The sequence below is a fragment of the Arachis ipaensis genome, chromosome B04, assembly GCF_000816755.2.
Source record: "Arachis ipaensis cultivar K30076 chromosome B04, Araip1.1, whole genome shotgun sequence".
Lineage (NCBI taxonomy): Eukaryota > Viridiplantae > Streptophyta > Magnoliopsida > Fabales > Fabaceae > Arachis > Arachis ipaensis.
Window position 1 is genome coordinate 43,417,988 of NC_029788.2, and position 13,485 is coordinate 43,431,472.

Consider the following 13,485-nt stretch of genomic DNA (forward strand, 5'->3'; position numbering starts at 1 on the left):
TTTCATATTCACAATTTTAGGTTTTAGATGTAGTTTCTAGAGAGAGATGCTCTCTCCTCTCTCTTAGGTTTTAGGATTTAGGATTTCTCTTAGTTTATGGTTCATTCCTTCTCAATTCCAGGTTCAATGTTCCTTAATTTAGTTTCTTTTCTACTTTTAATTGTCTTAGTATTCTACTTTATCTATTTTCCCTTATTGATTACTTATGTTGCCAAATTGGTTTATGGATTCCTATGTTTAATTTGATTTTCTATTTAATATAACTCGAGGTATTTCAGATTTATGATTGCTTTCTTCTACTTATGATATAAATAATTTAGATTTTTCCCATTTTCTTTGGTTGAGTAATTGGTGACACTTGAGTTATCAAACTCAGCTGTTGATTGAAAATTGGAATTTGCTGATTGATTTGGAGCCCTCTAAAGCTAGTCTTTCCACAGGAGTTTACTAGGACTTGAGGAATCAAATTGATTAGTCCACTTGACTTTCCTTTATTTAGTAAGGGTTAACTAAGTGGGAGCAATAAACAATTCTCATCACACCTGATAAGGATAACTAGGATGTGATTTCCAGTTCTTATACCTTGCAATGGTTTTCATGATAATTAATTTATTTTATTGCCAGTTTATTTTCCTGTTCATTATTCAAAAATCCCAAAAAGATAATCTTCCATAACTAATAATAAATCACACCTCCCTGCAATTTCTTGAGAGACGACCCGAGGTTTCAATACTTCGGTTATCAATTTTATTGGGTTTTGTTACTTGTGACAACCAAACTTTTGTACGAAAGGATTCCTTGCTGGTTTAGAAACTATACTTACAATGTGATTATTTCTATGAAATTCTCTACTAGCAGAAGTCCGTTCGTTCAGTCTATGTCCGGTATGTCTGCAGCCCTCCATGCGAATAGGTCGACATTATCCCTTAGGAGTTGTATCAAGGGTTTCTTTACGTCCTCATTTAAGGTTGCCCTGATATTTGTTGTTTTGTCCTGGTCATCTCCGATTTGGACTTCTTCGATCTCACCTTCAGGTTGTGGACGGAGTTCCTCCCGACCTCGAACTCCCCCGAGTTCGATGGTGTGAATTTCTTCCCATTTGCCTCTGAGGTTCAGACTTTCATTGGTACAGCGTCGCGCTATCTTCTGATCTCCTTTTATCGTAGCAATTCCTTCTGGAGTTGGGAATTTTATGCATAGATGCGGAGTTGAAACTACGGCTGCGAGCTGATTCAATGTTGCCCGACCTATCAGGGCGTTGTAGGCTAAACTTACGTCGACTACAATGTAGTCTATGTTGAGTGTCCTTGATCAGGTTCCTTTTCCGAAGGTTGTCTGTAGTGAGACGTATCCAAGTGGTTGTATTGGAGTGTCTCATAGTCCAAACAAGCTGTTCGAATATGCTCTAAGTTCTTTCTCCTGTAGGCTGAGTTTATCGAAGGCGAGTTTAAACAAGATATCCGCCGAGCTTCCTTGGTCTACCAGTGTGCGGTGGAGATTTGCATTGGCCAATATGATAGTGATGACCATAGGACCGTCATGTCCTGGGATGATACCTGCTACGTTTTCTTGGGTGAAAGTGATTGTAGGGAGGTCGGGTGATTCTTGTCCTCCCTCGACATGATATATTTCTTTGAGGTGCCTTTTGCGAGATGATTTTGAGATTCTCCTCCTGCGAATCCTCCGTTTATCATGTGAACGTGTCTCTCTGGGGTGTGAGGTGGTCGCTCTCTTCGTCCGACCTCTTCATCTCTTCTTCTTTTTCAAGGCTTATCCAATTTGTTGGCTAAATAAAGATCTAGTCGTCCTTCTCTTACCAATTTCTCAATAACATTTTTCAAGTCGAAGCACTCATTGTAGGATGTCCATAGATTCGGTGATATTCACAGTATTCTGTCCGATTTCCTCCTCCTTTCTTGCTTTTGAGTGGACGAGGTGGTGGTATCTTTTCAGTATGGCATACTTCTCGGTAAACATCCACAAGAGACACCTTGAGAGGAGTATAGTTATTATATTTTTTAAGCTTTTCGCCGTATTGATCTTCTTTTTTCTTGGACTCTTTTTCCTTGTCCCGGGAGGAGTAAGAGAATCCGGATTTTGAGGTTTCTCCTAGCCGAGAGTTTTCCTCCATGTTGATGTACTTCTCAACTCGTTCTTGCACTTCATTTAGAGATGTTGGATGTTTCTTTGATATGGAGTGACTAAAAGGTCCTTCTCGCAGGCCATTGATGAGACCCATAATGGCTGCTTCCGTTGGTAGACTTTGTATGTCCAGGCATGCTTTGTTGAACCTCTTCATGTAACTGCGAAGACTCTCCCAATCTCCTTGCTTGATCCCTAGTAGGCTTGGGGCATGTTTGTCTTTATCCTTCTGGATGGAAAATCTGGCAAAAAATTTCTTGGCCAGGTCATCGAAACTTATGATGGATCTAGGGGGCAGAGTGTTAAACAATTTTATTGTTGTCTTTGTTAGGGTTGTTGGGAAGGCTTTGCATGGAATGGCGTTCGAGGCATCCGTGAGATACATTCTAATTCTGAAATTGCTGAGATGATGGCTGGGATCCGATGTGATGTCGTATGGAGTCATGTTAGGAGCTTTGAAGTCTTTTAGGACTTTGGCCTTCAAGATCACTTTGGTGAAAGGATCTTGATCTTTGTAAGAGCTGCCTTCAGGATCAGGTTGGATGGTTTTTGTTTTAAAGTCGGCTTCGAGCTTCAAGAGCTTGTCCTCTAACTCTCGACGTCGCCTAGTTTCTCTCCGAAGGTCCCTCTCGGCTTCCCGTTGATGTTCAGCTTCTTTTTCGAGCTGTTTGAGGCGATCTTGTTGAGCTTGAAGTGCCTCCATGATTTCCGAACTTGGAAAATTCTTGTCTTTGTTTGGTTGAGAAGTATCCTTTGGTGTGGTGTCTGCGCTCTTGTGCGGCGTCCTGTTTTCTAGATCAGAGTCATGGTCGTTGTCAAGGTTGTCCACCATGATGGTGGGATGACTTCCAGGTTCCCTGGCAACGGCGCCAATGTTCCGAGGGTTACCTGAAACTGTAGGTCGATCTCGGATGAGATCTTCTGTACTGGTCGGAATTGTTATGTCCGACTTGTTGGACTTGTTGGTGATGCTAATCATTCGTTACCGCAGGGTGGTGGTACCTGCAAGGGACTCCGATACTTAAGTTAGCAAGGGTATTAACCAGGTTTTTTTAGTAGAATCAGAGTATTGAGTTATACCTGGTTGCTCCAGTGTATTTATAATGGTGTGGAGTGACCTTTCTGGGGATAAGATAGTTTATCTTATCTTATCTTTGAGTGAAGTCATCTTATCTTTAAGGAAACGCCCTTATCTCTCTAGGCTTGGGCTGCCTTTAGATTTGGGTCGTGTTCCTCCGTTTGGGCCCTTTTTGGGCTTCTCCTTGGTGATTTGGCCAAACTCTTTAAGAAGAGGTCGGGTAATCCTGACCTGAAGAGGTCGGTCGACTTGTCTTCTATCAGACTGGGTCATACAGCTCGACCCAGGGCATGAACACCTCCCTTCTCTCTCTTCTCCTCTTTCATCGTCTCATTCCCTCCATACCCCATCTCTCAGCTCCTCTGTTTCCTGCGACAGTCAGCCACGCGTCCCCTGCTCCGGTGACTCAGCACCGCCGTGACCCCAACAATGGTAGTACCTGTACCACTGTGACTCTACTACCACCCATCTTCCCTTATCCCCACCCTTCACCAACGCAGGTTCCATTTATTCCCCCTCTCCCCTATTCCTTCTTTTGTTGATTTGAATTTCATCTTAATTCTGATTTTGGCAATTAGGAGAGGTTTAGATTAGCTAATTGATGGTTTATTGGATTGCAATTATTTGATTGCTGTTTTTCTGGTTAATGGCTGCTTAAATTGAAGTCAATTTCACTAAGTATATATTGTGTACACCATATGTTCGACAAAATGCCTGAATGAGATTTTTTGTTTAATTCATGTGTTTGTCCACCATTTGTCTTAAATTCTATACTCATTAGGCATTATAATTAAGAATTGTGAAAGTTTAGATGAATTTTCATGATATTTGCGATTGAGTTTCAAAAAATGCACTTGGTCACTACTTTGACTACTAACACTAATTTGGTTTAAAAAAATCAATTTTGATCTCTTATTTGGTGTAATGTTGATAAGTGCATATAACATTTAATTAAGTGAATTATGCGGAATTACTTATTCATCTTGGTTTTCAATTACACATAATCACATACCTAGTTACTTGTTCTTTAACCCTTTGCATGTTTTTGAGCGACTTGACTTGATTCTTATCAAGTTCGCCACTTTTGCAACAAGAATTTTGTCCATGTGATTACTTTCTTATTGTTGGTATGAATAAGTAGACCTCTCTATTCTTGAATTGGTTATTTTTGTTGTGCTATTTTCTATTAATCTTGAGCTTTCATTGCACAATTTCAATTTCCAAGATTTTCATAATTCAATTCACTTTAATTGTTTTAGCCTAAGTTGTTTATGCTTTAATTGTTACTCATTCCTTTATTTGCTACTTAGGCTACTTAATGGAGGAACACATTGCTCTTTCATGAATATACCACACTCTTAGAATGTTTTCCTCAATTAAGTGTCTATTTACTTTTATTGGCTCTAAATTTTCATTTTAATTAATTCCTTGGTGCACGAAATTGTGATCTCTGGTAATGGCTCCAAAAACTTGGTGCTCTAATCTCAATTCATAATTTGTTACAACTTCGATACAACTAACCAGCAAGTGCACTGGGTCGTCCAAGTAATACCTTACGTGAGTAAGGGTCGAATCCCACGGAGATTGTTGGTATGAAGCAAGCTATGGTCACCTTGTAAATCTCAGTCAGGCGGATATAAAATAGTAATGGGGTTTTCGAAATTTAATAATAAAAGAAGGATAGAAATACTTATGTAAATCATTGGTGAGAATTTCAGATAAGCGTATGGAGATGCATTCGTTCCTCTGAACCTCTGCTTTCCTGCTGTCTTCATCCAATCAGTCTTACTCCTTTCCATGGATGGCTTTATGCAAGGGCATCACCGTTGTCAGTGGCTACATCCCCTCTTGCTACTAGGGTTTACAGAAGTAAGTAATTGATGCATAAATCCACTTCCGGGGCCCACTTGGTGTGTGCTTGGGCTGAGCTTGAAGTCTATACGTGGAAAGGTCATTCTTGGAGTTGAACGCCAGCTTTTGTGCCAGTTTGGGCGTTGAACTCCACTTTGCAACTTGTTTCTGGCGCTGGACGCCAGAATTGGGCAGAGAGCTGGTGTTGAACGCCAGTTTTCGTCATCTAAACTTGGGCAAAGTATAAACTATTATATATTTCTGGAAAGCCCTGGATGTCTACTTTCCAATGCAATTGAAAGCGCGCCATTTTGAGTTCTGTAGCTCCAGAAAATTCATTTTGAGTGTAGGGAGGTCAGAATCCAACAGCATCAGCAGTCCTTCTTCAACCTCTGAATCTGATTTTTGCTCAAGTCCCTCAATATTTTTTGCTCTTGCCTCTTGGTTTTAAGAGCTTTTGGCTTTTTCTGCTTGCTTTTTCTTTTTCTTTCTATTTTTTTTTCGCCTAGTTTTTTTTCTTTTTTTCTGCAAGCTTTGTTCTTTGCTACTTTTTCTTGCTTCAAGAATCATTTTTATGATTTTTCAGATTATCAAATAACATGTCTCCTTGTCATCATTCTTTCAAGAGCCAACATATTTAACATTCTTAAACAACAACTTCAAAAGACATATGCACTGTTCAAGCATTCATTCAGAAAACAAGAAGCATTGTCACCACATCAATATAATTAAACTAAGTTCAAGGATAAATTTGAAACTCATGTACTTCTTGTTCTTTTGAATTAAAACATTTTTCATTTAAGAGAGGTGATGGATTCATAGGACATTCATAACTTTAAGACATAGTTACTAACTACTAATGATCATGTAATGAAGACACAAACATGGATAAGCACTTAACATAGAAACTGAAAAACAGAAAAAGTAAGAACAAGGAATGAGTCCACCTTAGTGATGGGTGCGTTTCTTTCTTGAGGAACCAATGATGTCCTTGAGCTCTTCTATGTCTCTTCCTTGTCTTTGTTGCTCCTCCCTCATTGCTTTTTGATCTTCTCTAATTTCATGAAGGATGATGGAGTGTTCTTGATGTTCCACCCTTAATTTTCCCATGTTGGAACTTAATTCTCCTAGGGAGGTGTTGATTTGCTCCCAAAAATTCTGTGGAGGCAAGTACATCCCTTGATGTATCTCAGGGATCTCTTGATTTGCAGCCACATGTTCTACCACTGAGCTATAGATCCTTTACATAATTGTTTCACCACACCAAACTTAGAATGTTGCTCGCCCTCGAGCAAAAGAAGAAGGGATAGATGAAGAAGAAGATGTGGAAAAAAACTAGGATTATGAGGAAGGAAGGTGGGGATCCTGTGGGGTTCACAGATCCTGAGATGATCCTGTGAGGTCCACAGATCTTAAGGTGTCAAGGCATTTACATCCATGCACCAATTTAGGCATGCAAAATGCCCTTGCACACAACTCTGGGCGTTCAGCGCCAGGTTGGTGCCCATTTTGGGCGTTCAACGCCCATTTGTTGCCCATTTCTGGCGTTGAACGCCAGAACCATGCTTGTTCTGGGCGTTCAGTGCCAGCTCTTCTCCAGGGTGCAATTCTGGCATTCAGCACCCAGATGCTGCCCATTTTGGGCGTTCAGCACCCAGATACTGCCCATTTTGGGCGTTCAGCGCCAGAACCATGTTTTGTTCTAGCATTAAACGCCAGGCAGGTGCTTCCTCCAGGGTGTGATTTTTCTTCTGCTGTTTTTGATTCTGTTTCTAAATTTTTCGTTTATTTTGTGATTCCACATGATCATGAACCTATAAAGACATATAACTAAGAAAAATATAGTTAGATAAATAAAAATTGGGTTGTCTCCCAACAAGTGCTTCTTTAATGTCAATAGCTTGACAGTGGGCTCTCATGGAGCCTCACAGATGTGCAGAGCTTTGTTGAGACCTCCCAACACCAAACTTAGAGTTTGGATATGGGGGTTTGACACCAAACTTAGAGTTTGGTTGTGGCCTCCCAACACCAAACTTAGAGTTTGACTGTGGGAACTTTGGTTGACTCTACTTTGAGAGAAGCTTTTTCTGCTTCCTCTCCATGGATGCAGAGAGAGATCCTTGAGTTGTAAACACAAGGTTGTCCTTATTTAATTGAAGGATCAATTCTCTTCTATCCACATCAATCACAGCTCTTGCTGTGGCTAGGAAAGGTCTTCCTAGGATGATGGGTTCATCCTCTTCCTTTCCAGTATCCAGGACTATGAAATCAGCAGGGATGTAAAGGACTTCAACCTTTACTAACACGCCCTCTACTTGTCCATAAGCCTGTTTTCTTGAATTGTCTGCCATCTCTAATGAGATTTTAGCAGCTTGCACCCCATAGATTCCCAGTTTCTCTATTACAGAGAGGGGCATGAGATTTATTCCTGAACCAAGGTCACACAGAGCCTTAAAGATCATGGTGCCTATGGTACAAGGTATTTAGAACTTTCCAGGATCCTGTTTCTTCTGAGGCAATGTCAGTTGATCCAGATCACTTAGTTCATTGGTGAACAAGGGAGGTTCATCTTCCCAAGTTTCAATACCAAATAATTTGGCATTTAGCTTCATGATTGCACCAAGGAACTTGGCAGCTTGCTCTTCAGTAACATCCTCATCCTCTTCAGAAGAGGAATACTCATCAGAGCTCATGAATGGCATAAGGAGGTTCAATGGAATCTCTATGGTCTCTAGATGAGTCTCAGATTTCTTTGGTTCCTCAAAGGGAAGCTCCTTATTGATCACTGGACGTCCCAGGAGGTCTTCCTCCTTGCGATTCGCGTCCTTCTCCTCTCTTGTGGGTTCGGCCATGGTAATTAATTCAATGGCCTTGCACTCTCCTTTTGGATTCTCTTCTGTATTGCTTGGGAGAGTACTAGGAGGGATTTCAGTGATCCTTTTACTCAGCTGGCCCACTTGTGCTTCCAAATTTCTAATGGAAGGCCTTGTTTCATTCATGAAAATCACAGTGGCCTTAGATAGATCAGAGACTAAATTTGCTAAGCTAGATAGATTCTGTTCAGAATTCTCTGTCTGTTGATGAGTGGATGATGAAAAAGGCTTGCTATTGCTAAACCTGTTTCTTCCACCATTATTAAAGGCTTGTTGAGGCTTTTGATCCTTCCATGAGAGATTTGGGTTATTTTTCCATGATGGATTGTAGGTGTTTCCATATGGTTCACCCATGTATTTTAACTCTGCTATTGCAGGGTTCTCAGGATCATAAGCTTCTTCTTCAGAAGATGCCTCTTGAGTACTGTTGGATGCAGCTTGCATTCCATTCAGACTCTGAGAAATCAATATGGCATTCAGAGTATCAATTTCAAGAACTCCCTTCTTCATAGGCGTCCCCTAGCTGAGGTTTCAGCTCAAAATTGTTTGCTCCAATGGTAGGAATGGAGATGCTTCTTCCATGTAAACTGGAATTAGGTGCAGTAAAGTCACCAAGCATTCTCCTTGCATTATTGTTGTTGGGTTCGGCTGCCATCTCCTTTACTTGTTCGAAATTTTCAATAAGGTTGTCTCTGGATTGTTGTAATTTAGCTTCTCTGAGTTTTCTCTTCAGAGTCCTTTCAGGTTCTGGATCAGCTTCAATAAGAATGCCTTTTTCTTTGTCCCTGCTCATAAGAAAGAGAAGAGAAAAAGAAAAGAAGAGGAATCCTCTATGTCATAGTAAAGAGGTTCCTTATTGTTAGTAGAAGAAGAAAAGGAATAGGGGTGAAGAAGAATGAAGAATCCAAACACAAAGGTGATGATAGGAGCAGAGATGTGAGATGAAGAGAAGTGTTAGTAGATGAATAAATAAATAGAAGGGGATGAGAGGAGGAGAGAATTTTCGAAAATAATTTTTGAAAAAGAGTTAGTGATTTTCGAAAATAGCTTTTGAAAAAGGTTAGTAGTTTTTTCAAAAATTCAAATAAAAAATAAAATAATTAGTCTAATTAAAAAGAAATTTTGAAAAAGAGGGAAGATTTTTTCGAAAATTAGAGAGAGAGAGAGTTAGTTAGGTAGTTTTGAAAAAGGTAAGAAACAAACAAAAAGTTAGTTAGTTAGTCGAAACAAATTTTGCAATCATTTTTTTGAAAAAGGTAAGATAAGAAGATATTTTTGAAAAGATATGATAGAAATTAGTTTTTGAAAAAGATTTGATTTTTAAAATCTCAATTAATGACTTGATTCATAAGAGATCAAAAGATATGATTCTAGAACTTAAAGTTTGAATCTTTCTTAACAAGTAAGTAACAAACTTAAAATTTTTGAATCAAAACATTAATTGATGATGTTATTTTCGAAAATATGATGTAAAATTAAGAAAAATATTTTTGAAAAATATTTTTGAAATTTTCAAAAATAACTAAAAAAATTGAAAAAAGATTTGATTTTTGAAAAAGATTTTGAAAAAGATAAGATTTTTTTAAATTGAAAATTTGATTTGACTCATAAAAACAACTAGATTTTAAAAATTTTTGAAAAAGTCAAATCTAATTTTCGAAATTTTGAGAAAAAGGGAAAGATATTTTTTTGATTTTTGAATTTTTATGATGAGAGAGAAAAACAAGAAAAATGCTCAATGCATGGAAATTTTGGATCAAAACAATGAATGCATGCAAGAATGCTATGAATGTCAAGATGAACACCAAGAACACTTTGAATGTCATGATGAACATCAAGACTTAATTTTGAAAATTTTTATATGCAAAGAAAACATGCAAGACACAAAACTTAGAAATCTTTCATGTTTAGACTCTATGAATGCAAGAATGCATATGAAAAACAAGAAAAGACACAAAACATGAAAACATCAAGATCAAACAAGAAGACTTACCAAGAACAACTTGAAGATCATGAAGAACACTATGAATGCATGAATTTTTCGAAAAATGCAAGATGAATATGCAATTGACACCAAACTTATAACATGACACATGACTCAAACAAGAAACACAAAAAATATTTTTTTGATTTTTATGATTTTCTAAATTTTTTTTTTCTTTTAATTTTTTCGAAAATCATTTTGAAAAAGAAAAATAAGGATTCCAAAATTTTTAATATGAATTCCAGGAATCTTATGCTCTTTAGTCTAAAGCTCCCATCAAAGGGTCAGGCATGGCTTAATAGCCAGCCAAGCTTTAGTATGTAACTCAGACATGACACGCCTAACATGCCCTACAGTCGTGGCTTTACAGCCAACCAGGCTTCAACATGCTTTATGAAACACTAGAATTCATTCTTAAAAATTTTGAAGAAAAATATATTTTTGAAAACATTTTTATTTTAAGATTTTTTTTTTCGAAAACAAAGGAGAAATTTTTGAAAAATTTTTGAAAAATTTTTGAAAACAAAACAAAAAGAAAATTACCTAATCTGAGCAACAGGATGAACCGTCAGTTGTCCAAACTCGAACAATCCCCGGCAACGGCGCCAAAAACTTGGTGCACGAAATTGTGATCTCTGGTAATGGCTCCAAAAATTTGGTGCTCTAATCTCAATTCATAATTTGTCACAACTTTGATACAACTAACCAGCAAGTGCACTGGGTCGTCCAAGTAATACCTTACGTGAGTAAGGGTCGAATCCCACGGAGATTGTTGGTATGAAGCATGCTATGGTCACCTTGTAAATCTCAATCAGGCGGATATAAAATAGTAATGGGGTTTTCGAAAATAGTACTAAAATAAGGATAGAAATACTTATGTAATTCATTGGTGAGAATTTCAGATACTAGGGTTTACAGAAGTAAGTAATTGATGCATAAATCCACTTTCGGGGCCCACTTGGTGTGTGCCTGGGCTGAGCTTGAAGTCTACACGTGGAGAGGTCATTCTTGGAGTTGAATGCCAGCTTTTGTGCCAGTTTGGGCGTTGAACTCCACTTTGCAACTTGTTTATGGCGCTGGACGCCAGAATTGGGCAGAGATATGGCGTTGAATGCCAGTTTTCGTCATCTAAACTTGGACAAAGTATAGACTATTATATATTTCTGGAAAGCCCTGGATGTCTACTTTCCAACGCAATTAGAAGCGCGCCATTTTGAGTTCTGTAGCTCCAGAAAATCCATTTTTAGTGCAGGGAGGTCAGAATCCAACAGCATCAGCAGTCCTTCTTCAACCTCTGAATCTGATTTTTGCTCAAGTCCCTCAATTTCAGCCAGAAAATACCTGAAATCACAGAAAAATACACGAACTCATAGTAAAGTCCAGAAATGTGAATTTAACATAAAAACTAATGAAAACATCCCTAAAAGTAACTAGATCATACTAAAAACATACTAAAAACAATGCCAAAAAGCGTATAAATTATCCGCTCATCATTCCTCTCCTGCTTTTTGTGCCATTTCCCTTTTGATTCTGAGTTGTACTCTGTTCTTTCTTTTTTTAGAATGTGCCGCAAGGGCAAGGAGTCGGCTTCATCATCGGCTCTCGCTATCGATAAACCAAGTGACAGGGCAGACACTTTTGCGAGTGAAGAGGGCCAAATTCAATATAGGAAGCTTGAGACGAAGGCCATACATTATGAAAGAAAGTTAAATATTCTGGAAGAGTTTGCGGATACCATTCATAACCGCATTGCCTACTACCAGTGGAATTTCATGAAGCTTGATCCGAGGGAGATTAATGAATCCATCGTGAGAGAGTTCTATGGAAATCTTCTGAGGAGGGACACAGAGACAGTATTTCTCCGCGAATTACAGTTAGATACCTCCGCTCAGGCATTTGAGGCCCTCCTGCAGCTTCCTCACATCTTGCCTAGCCGTGACGCCTATTCGAAGATAAAGGCGGATGTGATCAAGGGCACAATCCTACTGGACACCATTCTAAAGAAGATTGGCCGACCTGAGGCCTGCTGGGAGTACAGCACAGGTGAAAAAGTAGCCCCCATCGGTATTGCATGCTCTGACCTTACTCCTGAGGTGAGGATATGGCAGCAGATAATCATCATCGATGATTATCTGTTGCCTAGAACTCTTGCCATCCACATCAGAGTCCATCTAGCTATGCTTCTGTGGGCTATCTCAGAATGTAAAAAGATAGCCATTCTACCTTTGATCAGAGAGTCGATGTGGAAGGTAAACCAGTAGCAAAAGTTCAACAATCCCTTACCGTCACTCATTATGAGGTTAGCCACAGCATCTGGGGTGGAGCGGAGGCCAGATGATCGTATGTTTAGAGTCCCCAGTGGCCAGCAATTTTTGCCATTCGGGGAATGGGAGGGGTTGGCAGAAAGAGCACCAAGAAAAGGAAGACCATAGAGCCATCATCATCTTCAGCACCACCAGCATCATCAGCTCCTATACCTTCGGCACGACCTATTTATGAGTTAGTCCAGGACCTCTTTTAGGAAGCCCACCGCAACAAGCGTTGCAACGTGCGCCGTTTTTAGTGGTTGGCAGTAAAGCTTGGGGGTCTCGACCTTGGACCAGCTCCTGCAGATTCACCTAAGCCGGCAGCGGAGGAGGAGGAGACTACCGAGAATGATGACGTTGAGCCAACCCTAGATTTTATCGCTTACCAGCCACCAGAGCACCCACCACCACTAGCTGAGGGTGGATATTCATAGAGCCAATCATCCCTTGATTCTCATTCATGCACGAAGGACTGTGCAATGCTTAAGTGTGAGGGAGAATTCGTGACTTTTTGGGTGTAAAATTCTCTTCCGAACACTTTGCAATCTACTTTGTTTTTTGTTATTATGTTTTTTTGAATATTTCTTAGTACTTTTAACTTTTTCACTATATACTCTTATTTTGGTTGGTTCTATATATCTTGGTTTATTTTTAGTTTTATAGCTAGTATTGCATTTTCTCTTTACTGGATATATATTCTATAGATATTAGTTGTGATTGGATGTTATGAATAGTATAGCATCTAGTCAATTTTGTCCTAATTGTTCGTTATGATTTTTGGATAGTGGAAATTAGGAAAAGAACTAGGAAATTTTTGAAATTGCATCCATCACAACATACGTACATAGGACATAATTTTGGCAAAAACAATAAAAATTTTCAAGAATTCTCTTTTAGGGTGTTCTATTGAATTGGTTCGAAGAATTGTTTTTAAACTTGCTTGAATGGTTTTTTGTGGAACATAGAAGGGAGATAGAACAAACAACCTTGTAAGTTGTTGGGCTTTTAATGTGTGGTTGCATATTTTAACCACAATCTTTATTCTTGTGTCCTATATTCCTTCTATGATTGTGATCTTAGATTTGCTTGATTCTTTATTTCTGATATTTGATGTTCTGGATGCATTTAGCATGATTGAGGCCGTTTTTGAATTAAAGCTCACCAACCCATATGACCATACCTTATACATACCATTATGAGCCAATTTTGAGCTTTTTAATCCCCTTTTATTCTAATTGTTACCAGATCACC